The following is a 12952-nucleotide window of genomic DNA, read 5'->3' as shown; positions in this document are numbered from 1 at the left end:
GGACAAGTGGGAGTTTGTTGGAGCTTGTGTCCTCCAGTTAGTGCGGATAACGTCATTGCACATACACTTGTACGGACAAGTGGGAGCTTGTTGGGGTTAGTGTCCTTAACAGTTAGTGCAAGGACTTATAAACCTCTAAAAGGATCAAAGGGCATACTTTGGTATTATTATCAGTTGATCCACGTTTATCAATAACGGTTGGCTTGCTAGATAAGTTTGACGTTATTGTCATACAGATGGCGGTGATCAACTGGTCCCTAAAAGTCACACCTATAGGATACGTTCGAGAGACGTGACAGTATGGAAATACTGTCATGTAGATGCCAAAAATTGACTAACCAGTTAGTCCGAGTTATTTGACCAGTAATTAGTCAAATATGTGATGTTGAGATATTATATTTAATACGGATTAAATATCATGGGCTAAGGCGAATTAACCAGTTAATTCGTAAAATTAAATATACGTGATTTATATTTAATTAAATTTATATTAAAAATAATTATACAATACTGTTTTGTCGGACACGAATTAACAATTCAGCTAACCCGTATTATTAGCTGATGCCTTAATTTCCGATAACCGATGTGATTTATAATATAAACCCGTCATATACATTTTAGCATTTTGGTGAACTGGACCTCGAGCTAAAATTAAGAGGAAGTGGAAGCCCACTTCCCCATGCATGCATTCGGTCCGGCCGAACCAAACAAAAGGAGAGACTCCCTCTCCTTTTGACCTAGACAATTCATTCTTGCTAAAAAAAAATTTAGGGTTTCGAAGAGCATTCTTCTCTGTAGAAACCGAGATCTCACATCTCAAGCAAAACACACATCAGTTCTCCCTATATTGCAAGGCAATCGGAGAACACTGTTCTAGCACAAGGGCATATCTCGGACAAAGTCTTGGGTGCAACGGTTAGGAGGAAATCTGCTTAGATTTCTGTTCTTTACGCCGCAATTTAAAGGACCCGAGGTTGATCTCTATACACTTATCGTTTCTATTGTTTTATCGTTTTATGACTATAAATTGCATGTTTAAATTTACGTTATAGTCCTGCAATTTAAGGGTAGTATACGGATATTAACCTACAACAAGTACTTCACACACATGACTCGACACACAACGGTTCCCCCCATGTGACCGGCTTGAGATCGTAAGGGTCTTAATGCGACTTTGGGACGTCTCCCAATTCTTTGCGGTAGCTCCAAACAACTCTCCCCGGGTTCATTTTATTTAGACTCCCTAAGTTCATTGGGTTGATTAGTTTTAGGTGCCAGAATCTTCGGCTCTGATACCACTTTGTAACACCCCCTCATACCAAACTACCTTACCAAGGACTACCTTAGCATGAGAGACTGTTACCATCTCGGTTGCTGGTCGTACTCACTTGGAGGTTTAGTTTTCGGTACTTGTCATTAGGAGCACCTAGACCAAAACAATATTTATAACTCCACAAACAACTCTACTATTAGTAAAGAGGCAAGTAAAGGTCGGATCCCAAGGGACGGTATTGAAGTGAGATTTTCAATTGCAAGTAGCGGTGTCTAGGGGTGTCACAATTTGGGGTTTAAATAGAAGATCACTAAACTAAATAGCAATGAAAGTAAACAAGCAAGATGATTTAAAAGGGGCATAAACAATTGATAAAAGGCACTAGGGTGTCATGGGGTCATAGGGGATTCATGGGAATTGATCATACAAACATATTCTCAAATTATAAGCAAGCAATTATTGTTGTGATGGATTGAGTTGGTTTATGTCTTACAATCCTAGGAAAGTTTGGGTCCCGGAGCCGAATCTATTAGATTGTACAACACCTACAAGTCGACTTAATCTTCCCTACTCAACTATATGCATGGTCTAATGAGACTCGAGTTGGTTTATGTCTTACAAGTCTCATTGAAAAGGTAGGTGATGGGTAAAAAATGCAAAGATTCATAGGCTCGCATTTCATCAAACATAAAATGTGCATAAGTTGAGATCACAATAAGCAAGTAAATAAACTATGAAAACATATTAAATTAAGCATAAATCATCCCCCATGTTGGTTTCCCCTAATTACCCATTAACCCTAGTTAAGGAAACTACTCACTCATTATCATGTTGAACATGCTAGCAAGGTTGTCAATCATACCAACAAAGTAAAACATGATGAATAAATAAAGATGAGTAACAATAATTAAAAAGGGATTAAGAGAATTATACCTACTAATGATTCCAATAATAAAGCAAAGAATAATAGAAGTACTTGATGATTGATTGGAAGGTTGTCAATCTCCCAATAATAACCCAAATAATCTTCAATTACCCAAAATGAAAGATGAACAAAAGAGAGATTAAGGAAATGAGATTTGTATTAAGACTTGATTAAAAGTTAATTACAAGATTAAAGAGAGATTTGATTGACATAAACTATACTAAAGATTGATAAAGAGAACATGATGATCTAATTAGACTAATGGTTTATTTATAGTGGGAATTAGGTACACAAATTAGGGTTTACTAAGGGCTTAAATGACGATTAAGTCCTTGAGGAATCGCTCCTCTCAGAAAAATATGCGAGTCTCCTTTTTGCTAGTCTTTCCCGAGATATGCGTATCCTTCATAGAACAAGAAGAAAACGGAATAGCTGTAACACAATCCGAGCGTCCAGGGCACAGGACGAGCGAATTGTCTGGCTTTTGGACGAGCGGATTCGTTGGGTGGACGGGCGGATTGTCTGGCTTTTGGACGAGCGTCCCTCTGAGGAAGACGCTCGGATTCCTTGTCTTGGACGGGCGTCCAGAGGGCAATCCGCTCGGATTCTGAGTCATCTTCTTCTATTCTTCTTTTCTTCATACAATCCTTGAGGATTTCGTCGGAGATGCAAGGATCTTTTCTCATCATTGCCCATCTACTATAATATGTACAAAGGCCTTCTAGTCTTGTCTTCTCTTTGATGCTTGGTCATTGAATTCGATCAATTTAGCATCATTTTGCCATGAAAATGCAAGGTTTACACTCCTTTCCTACCAAGGGAACAAAACCTCAAAGAATATGCAAAACAAAGGACTAAAGACAATAAATGACCCAAATATGCACTAAAAAGCATGGGAACAAGGCTAATTCGGGGACTAAATATGCTCAAATAATGGTCACATCAAATATCCCCAAACCGAACCTTTGCTCGTCCCGAGTAAAGAGGTGACAAAGACTAGGACCGTTATTTAAACTAACCTAATAGCATAGCCGATATGAGACAATTAGCGGGTCTCACTCCGCCCCTGCAACTCACAACAAGACAACCATGAGGTAGGATGCCTTCTTGCAAGGCAAGGTGGGTCTTGCCAAAATGGCGACACATCCAAGCATTAAAGCACACAAAATCAAGTAATGGACGCATCTACAAAAGAATAGCCACATTCCTCATCTAAGTGGCGGAAATTATCTACAAGGGAAGCAATTCAAGGGTACACACTCCTTCATAGATGTAATTTCTTCAAACTACTAAGCCTAGAAGGATACCAATAAATCACCTCCAAGTTGTGTCAAGCTAGGGTACCTTTGTCCTCAATCGTTAAATGCTTTCGTCAAGAGTAGACTCCCTATGGTGTTAGAAACACTGGAGGATCGCGGAATTCCCCCTCTTGCCTAGACAAGAAGAAGGGTCGTCCCCTCCCTACCATACACAAAAATGGATACGATGGATAAAGGGATTGATAGTATTTGAGTTTCATTTGGGAGTTTGCTTTTGTTGTTGTTTTTCCCCCCAATTTCTTGTGGCATATATCATTTGAGAACACTTTCTTTTGCCATTTCTTTTGATTTTTGGCAATTCAACACTTGACAACTTTCAACTTTTTGCATTTTTCTTTTGAACATTTTCAAAGTCACCCCATATGTAGTGAGGGTGCCTTATATTTGAAGCATAGGAGTTTTCATTTTTGTTACTCCTCTTTTCATTTGATGCATTTTGCAAACTTTCTTTCACTTTTCATTTCATTTCTTGAACTCAAATCAATTTCTTTTTGTGCCCATTCCCTTTGATGACAAAATGTATGGTAGAACATGGATGAATGATGGTTGCATGGTTTCAAGGGTCACCTTGGAATAAACGGTAGCCAAGGAGTTATCACACCACAAAGTACTCTTGACTAGGCCTTAATCCATGGGTCAAAGGATACTAGCATGACATATCCAAGGGGGTGTTACAAGTATTCTAACAAGCAAAGTCTTAAGAAGAAAAAGCATCTACTAGGGCCTATATACACTTGTCAAGCTTCCCAAGTAGACGGTTTTGCAAAATTTTTCTAACATGTAAACTACATGTCATGTTGCAACTAACATTTATACATCCTAATGCATATGATTCTACCAACTAATATGTCAAATAATCTAAGTGCAAGTCCTAGATTCACATTGTTTATACCGCATCAATCAAAATACAGCCACATAGTCATTAACATAAAGAGGAAAAAGGAGATTGAAAAGATCATACCATGCGGTCTTTAATATCCTCATGTCTCGGATGTGGCGTAGTCGATCAATGTGAAAAGGATGAACAAACACAATATATACAAGACTACACTACAAAGGAAATGAACTTGTTTTTGGATTTTCAATTTTTCAAATTTTTTTTGATTTTTTCGAAATTTTTGATTTTTTTTTTTTATTTTTGAATAAAAATTAAGTTAGAATTTCCCATCCCCACACTAATATGGGCATTGTCCTCAATGGCCAATATGATAGGAAATTATGCAAGTATAATGCATGATTTCTATACTAAATGCAAGCTATACTAAGCTACACTATATGATGCATGGGTTTTTAGATTACCTCCCGTTGCGTATGCATGTACTTCCCCAAACCAAAATAGACATTATTTCTAATGTCTTCAATTTTTGGGTAGTTCATGCACACAAAATGCAATGCATGAAACTATATATTGTCATTTTGGATTTTTCAAATGGGATCAATAAAAATAACACATCAATGGGGCCGAGGTATTAGTCCTCGTGTTTCTAGGACTCTCCAAACTATGATCAAGATAAAATAAATAAAACAAAGAAAGAAGTAGACAAACCTCAAGAGGGTAGGAGCCTCCAAAGTTTGCTAGTCCTCCATCATATCATCATTGTCATCATTTTCCTCCATGGAAGTGGAATCATCTCCACTCCCCTCTTCACTTCCTTGATCTTGCTCACTTCCTTCATCATCTTCATTAGCCTCTTCTTCTTTATCTACCTCTTCATCAACACCCTCATCATCAACAACCTCATCATCGACATTCTCATCTTCACCCGGTCTTTCACCACTAGATGTGCTTGGAAAGAAAACTTCCCTATCCGCCCAACTAGGCAAAGGACATGATGGATCAAGTAGTCTTTGCCTTGCTAAATGAAGGAGGGGTGGATATTGGGATAAGTATGCATCTACTCGATCATTATAAGCTTGTTTGTGCATCTCTCTCATGAGTAGAGTCATGTAATCATTGCCCACTTCAACATCTTTGGGTTTGAACTCTTGATATTTGAATGGGTAGGGTGGTGTGACAATGGAGGAGGAGGGCTCTTCAATCTCGCACCTTTGTAGACGGATGATGTACTCAGCGTCCTTGGAGAGTGGAAGAAGGTAGTTTGTTTGATGAGCACTCAACCGACAAATATTGGAAGGCAAAGTGAAAGATCTAGCATCATTGGCTAGCCACCCATAGTTGGTGTCAAGAGAATTATGCTTGACCCACTTATACTTGTTAATCATGGCGTCCATGTTAATGAGATGACCCCCTTTGATTGCCACATAGGTGTTATCCTTGTTGAAATTTGCGTCAAAGTGCATGGCCAAGAGAGTAACTAGACCTTCATTTACAATATGAGCGGTGCCTTCCTTACCACAATCAATATTAAGCCATCTTTCCATCAAAAGCCTTAGAGCATTGTAGGTCTTTGTGAATTCCCTTCCGACATTTATGGCCGACTCAAGTAGAACACAATCGAGCTTGGTGAAGTGATTAGTGCCTTTTTCGTAAAATTATAGTATTCCTGATGACCTTGTGCCACACTCTAATGCCCGGATGGTGGACTAATAGAGCGCGACAAGCATGAAAGCTCACAAATTTCTTCCCGGAAATCGCCTCCCAAAGAGGAGTGGGGTCATACTTTTCAGGCATCTTGTGATAATATGGTGTATCACTAAGGCCTAATATCTTACTCAAAACATCAAAGGTGATGCGCCTATTCACATTCGCAAGACGAAACTCGATGTATTCTCTAGTCTCTACCTTAGTCACTTTCAATAAACTTAAGAATTCCAAGGTAAGGGAGGGGTATGTAAATTCTCTTGTGGTAAATAATTTACCCAATCCCATGGCTTCAAAGAAGGCTTTTGTTTGTTCAAGGGCACCCAATTTGTTCAAGGCATCTTCACAAATGAATTTGGTGGGCAAAATGGCTTTCTTAGCATACTTGGCGAATGTATCCCTATGGGAGTTGGAAATGAAAATTACCTCCGGATAGTTGGATAATTGAGCGATTTCCGGAGTTGTTGATGTTGTTTCTTCCAAGGGAGGATCTTGTTGTTGTTGGCTTCCAAGTTTACATTAGAGACCACCATAGCCGTTCAAGCTTTCTTTGCTTGAAGGCTTTGTAGCCTTTTCGAAAGTGTCTTTGCCTTGAGTGCCTTTGTTGCTCCCTTTGTTCTTGCCATTGTTGATTACACCAAGAAAAGATTGAAAATCTTCAATTTCTAATTATACCCAAATCGATTTAAGATGAAAGGATTTGTCTTTGTATTTCAAAAATCGACTCAAAGGTTGAAGATTTTGGTGCTTGGATTGATTATTGTTGCAAAAGGAGTGATTAATTGTTGTTGTAAGTAAGTTTGAATTTGATTTTGTTGAATTTGGTTGAGGAAATTTTGTTTTTGGTGATGGAGAGGATGAGGGTTTTGGGGTTTATGGGTAGTGTTAAAAGACCTGAAAATTTCAAAACAGCAGGGGGAAGACGAGCGGATTCCCGTCGGGACGCTCGGATTCTGCTCAAATTGGCTTCAGGGAAACTCGCCTAAAGACGAGCGTCTTTCAGATAAGACGAACAGATTCTGAATGTGGGACGAGTGGCTTTCCTCAAAGACGAGCGGATTCTCTTACAGGAACTTTGCTTAATCTGCACTGGCAAAAAGACAAGCGTCTTTCTACAAAGACGAGCGGCCAGTTTTAGACGAGCGTCTTCTCAGCTGGGACGCTCGGATTCTCTTACAGACCAAAATTTTTCATTTTTGCAGCTAAAAAGGACGAACGGATTCATCAAAAGACGCTCGAATTCCTGTAAGACGAGCGGATTACCCAGAAACCGCTCGGATTCCTCCCGGTCTACCCAGATTCAGGTCCATCCGTGCACTTACATAACCCGTGTCATTTTCATTCTTCAAATCCCGTGTTCTTCATTGTTGGGGCACTACAAAGGCATGAATAGCCTAGGCAATTGCTATCCCCACACTAAGTTAAATTACTACACATCAATAAAATCATTAGTCCCTCCCTCACTTCTCTCAAAAATGATGAATATGTTGATCAAGGCACAAAAATCCAAAAATGGCAAAAATGCAATGTAAGAATTTAAAATGCAAGTTAGGGAGTTAGAAATATTTATAAATGGTGGTTTGGAGAGGACTCCACCAAACTCTCATCCTTAGAGAGATGTCATGGGGGCATGGCCAAGGTGTTGTTGATGTTACTCAACACCTTGAAGAAGTAGTCAAAAGCTTGTTCATTATCATGATAAAGATCCTCAATATATCTTTGCACTTGTTGTCCTTCATGTTGGTCTTGATCGATAGCGTTACCAATGTAGGGATTGAAAATCCCTTCAAACTCATCGTCCCAAAGACCGCAAACTTCGTCTACTTGATCACTAAAGATCTCTTGAGTTGATAGAGACAACTCTCCTCCTTTCTTGTTTTTGCCAACAAGGCCATCCTCTTCACTTGTCATGGGTGAGCTTTTCAAGCTCTCTTTGTTGCTATTCTCTTGCTCTTTTGATGGAGCATCATCAACTTTCTTCTTCCATTGGAATTCCGACTTCTTCCTATCATCCTTCCGGCTATAATGATCAACCATAAAACATGGTTCATGCAAACGGGGAGCTCTCATGGTCTTGTCAAGATTGAAAGTTATGCTCTCATCTCCCACCTCTAGAGTGAGCTCTCCATGCTCCACATCTATCACCACACCCGCGGTGTGCAAGAAAGGTCTTCCTAGAATGATTTGACTATTGGAGTCTTCTTCCATGTCAACAATGACAAAGTCCACTGGGATGAAAAATTTCCCAACTCTTACGGGAACATCTTCCCATATCCCTAATGGTGTTTTCGTCGATCTATCGGCCATTTGGAGTGTGATATTGGTACATTTAAGCTCTCCCATCCCTAACCTTTTACTCACCGAATACGGCATAACACTCACACTAGCCCCTAGATCACATAGGCCTTTGTTGATCGTTGTGTCGCCAATGGTACACGGTATTGAGAAGCTTCCCGGATCTTTAAGTTTCAAAGGTGAACTCCCTTGAAGGATTGCACTACTCACCTTAGTGAAGGCGATAGTCTCAAGCTTCCGGATCGACTTCTTTTTCGTAAGGATGTCCTTCATGTACTTTGCATAGGGCGGCACGTGATTGATTAATTCCGTGAAAGGAATCGAGACTTCCAAATTCTTCACAAATTCCATAAATTTTCCAAGTTGGTCATCAAATTTGGGCTTAGCTTGACGACTTGGAAAAGGAAGTCTAATCACAATGGGTTCCTTCTCCATGGCCTTGTCTTCATTTTTCTTTGAAACTTCTTCTTTTGATGGTTCTCCATCCTTGGAGTTTTGCAAACTTTTTCTTTGTCACTAGCTTCCACAACGTCATCCTCAACTTGCTTCTTCGGTGCTTCATACCTCGTACCACTCCTCAAGTGAATGGCACTAACCGTTTCATGTCTTGGGGGATTACTTTGAGGTGGTAATTGCCCCTTTTGTCTTTGTGAGCTTGAAGATGCTAGTTGAGTCAATTGGGTTTCCAACATTTTGGTGTGGGCTAGGATGTTGTTGATGGTGATTTTCTTTGCTTGACTATCCTTTTGCATTTGAGTGAAAAACTCTTGTTGATTCGTTTGCATTTGGAGGACCGCTTTTTGGACATCAAAACCTTATTCATTTTATTGATTGTATGGAGTTTGATTTTGGTAACCTTGGTTTTAGTTGTAAAAGGGTCTTTGATTTTGGTTTCTCATGGGAGTTGGGGTGTATGTTGGTTGAGGGTTTTGAACATTTTGGTTTTTGTATGAGAGATTTGGGTGGAATTTGGTGTTTTCATTGTTATAATTGGAATAAGGGGTACCACTCTTGTATGCTTGAAAAGCATTCACTTGTTCATTTGTTGCCCTACATTCACTTTGGTCATGTCCCAAAGTTCCACAATTCTCACATATCCCGCTTGGGATTGATGAAGATGACGTCATGGCATTAACATGTTGCTTTGGTGATTTTGAGGCTTCTTCAAGTCTAGCCATAGCTTCTTCGAACTTCAAATTGATGGTATCAATGTGAGCACTAAGTTGAGCACCCAATTGAGTAATAGAGTCCACTTTATGCTTTCCTCCTCTAGTAGCCTTGCGAGGTCTACTATATTGTGAATTATGGACCGCCATTTCCTCAATCTTGTTCCAAGTTTGATTATCGTCAACTTCGGTGAACATACCATTTGATCCCATGTTGAGAATGTTTCTTGAGTCTTCATAAAGACCATTCCAAAATTGTTGTACCAAGAACCACTCGCTAAGTCCATGATGAGGACATGAGCGACAAATTCCCTTGAATCGCTCCCAAGCTTCATACAAAGATTCTTCATCTCTTTGCTTAAAGCCCGTAATTTGAGCTCTTAGCATGTTAGCCTTTTCCGGTGGGTAGAACTTTTTGTAGAAAGCTAGAGCCAATTTCTTCCAAGAGTCAATTTCGAGATTAGCCTTATCAAGGCCTTTCAACCATTGTTTTGCGGTGCCAATTAGAGAAAAAGGAAATAAGACCCAACGAATTTGGTCTTGAGTTACACCGGTTTGAGAAATCGCATCACAATAGTCACAAAAATTCTCCATGTGAGAGTGAGGGTCTTCACTAGGCGTCCCCCCAAATTGGCTTCTTTCGACTAATTGGATAAATGCGGATTTGGCAATGAAATTTCCGGTTAAGTGTTTTGGTGTGGGAGTACCATTGGGTAGGTTCTCCTCGGTTGGTACGGAATGTGATGAAAATTTAGGCATTGTGGGTTGATTTTGTGTTGGATTTTGTGTTGGGTTCTCCTCACCTTCTCTTGCAAAAGGGTTGACGAACTCAATAGCGTTTGGTTGAATATCTACAACCTCACCAATACCTCTCAAAGTTCTTCTAGAAAGTCTTCTATTGTTTGTCAAAGTCCTTTCAATTTCGTGATCAAAGGGTAACAAGTTACCTTGTGATCTTCTAGACATGCAAAATATCAAACAACTCGAAAATCATTAGAACAAACCTTGAGGAGTTTTACTTCCCCAAGGCAAAGAAAGACACAACTAATAAAAATCTAAGAAAATCTAAATCAAGTTAACACCCTCCCCGGCAACGGCGCCATTTTTGGTTGTACTCACTTGGAGGTTTAGTTTTCGGTACTTGTCGTTAGGAGCACCTAGACCAAAACAATATTTATAACTCCACAAACAACTCTACTATTAGTAAAGAGGCAAGTAAAGGTCGGATCCCAAGGGACGGGTATTGAAGTGAGATTTTCAATTGCAAGTAGCGGTGTCTAGGGGTGTCACAATTTGGGGTTTGAATAGAAGATCACTAAACTAAATAACAATGAAAGTAAACAAGCAAGATGATTAAAAAGAGGTGTAAACAATTGATAAAAGGCACTAAGGTATCATGGGGTCATAGGGGATTCATGGGAATTGATCATACAAACATATTCTTAAATTATAAGCAAGCAATTATTGTTGTGATGGATCGAGTTGGTTTATGTCTTACAATCCTAGGAAAGTTTGGGTCCTGGAGCCGAATCGATTAGATTGTACAACACCTACAAGTCGACTTAATCTTCCCTACTCAACTATATGCATGGTCTAATGAGACTCGAGTTGGTTTATGTCTTACAAGTCTCATTGAAAAGGTAGGTGATGGGTAAAAAATGCAAGGATTCATAGGCTCGCATTTCATCAAACATAACATGTGCATAAGTTGAGATCACAACAAGCAAGCAAATAAACTATGAAAACATATTCAATTAAGCATGAATCATCCCCCATGTTGGTTTCCCTAATTACCCATTAACCTTAGTTAAGGAAACTATTCACTCATTATCATGTTGAACATGCTAGCAAGGTTGTCAATCATACCAACAAAGTAAAAAATGATGAATAAATGAAGATGATTAACAATAATTAAAAAGGGATTAAGAGAATTATACCTACTAATGATTCCAATAATAAAGCAAAGAATAATAGAAGTACTTGATGATTGATTGGAAGGTTGTCAATCTCCCAATAATAACCCAAATAATCTTCAATTACCCAAAATGAAAGATGAACAAAAGAGAGATTAAGGAAATGAGATTTGTATTAAGACTTGATTAAAAGTTGATTACAAGATTAAAGAGAGATTTGATTGATATAAACTATACTAAAGATTGATAAAGAGAACATGATAATCTAATTAGACTAATGGGGTATTTATAGTGGGAATTAGGTACACAAATTAGGGTTTACTAAGGGCTTAAATGACGATTAACTCCTTTAGGAATCGCTCCTCTCGGAAAAATATGCGAGTCTCCTTTTTGCTAGTCTTTCCGGAGATCTGCGCATCCTTCATAGAACAAGAAGAAAACGGAATAGCTGTAACACAATCCAAGCATCCAGGGCACGGGACGAGCGGATTGTCTGGCTTTTGGACGAGTGGATTCGTTGGGTGGACGGGCGGATTGTCTGGCTCTTGGACTAGCGTCCCTCTGAGGAAGACGCACGGATTCCTTGTCTTGGACGGGCGTCCAGAGGGCAATCCGCTCGAATTCTGAGTCACCTTCTTCCTTTCTTCTTTTCTTCCTTTTTCTTCATACAATCCTTGAGGATTTCGTCAGAGATGCAAGGTTATTTTCTCATCATTGCCCATCTACTATAATATGTACAAAGGGCTTCTAGTCTTGTCTTCTCTTTGATCCATGGTCATTGAATTCGATCAATTTAGCTCCATTTTGCCATGAAAATGCAAGGTTTGCACTCCTTTCCTACCAAGGGAACAAAACCTCAAAGAATATGCAAAACAAAGGACTAAAGACAATAAATGACCCAAATATGCACTAAAAAGCATGGGAACAAGGCTAATTCGGGGACTAAATATGCTCAAATAATGGTCACATCAGTTGCCTGAGGTTAGTATATATCAAAAGCATCCGCCCTAAACACATTTATTAGAAGTACCGTAAAGTATTAAGGTTTACAACAACCAAAACCAAAACCAAAACCGATAAAATGAATTCAACTGGTAACAACTACAAAATCATAACTAAGACTCGTAACTGTGATACTACAACTGGTGGTGACGACTCCCCCATGACCGCCCAAGCTATCCAAAAGCAATACCTGTCATGTCTACTCACCATCCCCGAATGGATCACCGCAGGTTTTAGAAAACAACAACAAAGGGGTCAGTACCGTTCAATCAATATCAGACAAACAAACAATGCAACCGGCTGATCATCCTCCATCCCCGGTCTCCCGATCTCACACAGTAACCGACTACGCACCGAAGTGTGTAGCCCTGCCAGATTACCCATCGCAACAGGTAATCCTCGCCGCCAGTGGGTGACCGCAACCCATCCCCACCTAGTCCAGCTCATCAACGATCGACTAACAATACCTGTCCCTTAATGTGCACATCCCCTCCCGTGACGGGTTCCACGGAGAGCA

At 39.6% G+C, this 12952-nt stretch overlaps 1 non-coding gene across 1 annotated transcript; it reads left to right on the top strand.

The window, feature by feature from the left end:
* Positions 1-9800: 9800 nt before the first annotated feature.
* LOC141624825 (small nucleolar RNA R71) lies at positions 9801-9907 on the top strand. Its single transcript, XR_012534633.1, has one exon. It is a non-coding gene; the product is annotated as a small nucleolar RNA R71 (small nucleolar RNA).
* The last annotated feature ends 3045 nt before the right edge of the window (positions 9908-12952 follow it).

The sequence above is a fragment of the Silene latifolia genome, chromosome 1, assembly GCF_048544455.1.
Source record: "Silene latifolia isolate original U9 population chromosome 1, ASM4854445v1, whole genome shotgun sequence".
Lineage (NCBI taxonomy): Eukaryota > Viridiplantae > Streptophyta > Magnoliopsida > Caryophyllales > Caryophyllaceae > Silene > Silene latifolia.
The sequence above is the reverse complement of the archived record's forward strand: the minus strand, read 5'-3'. Positions and strand labels throughout refer to the sequence as shown.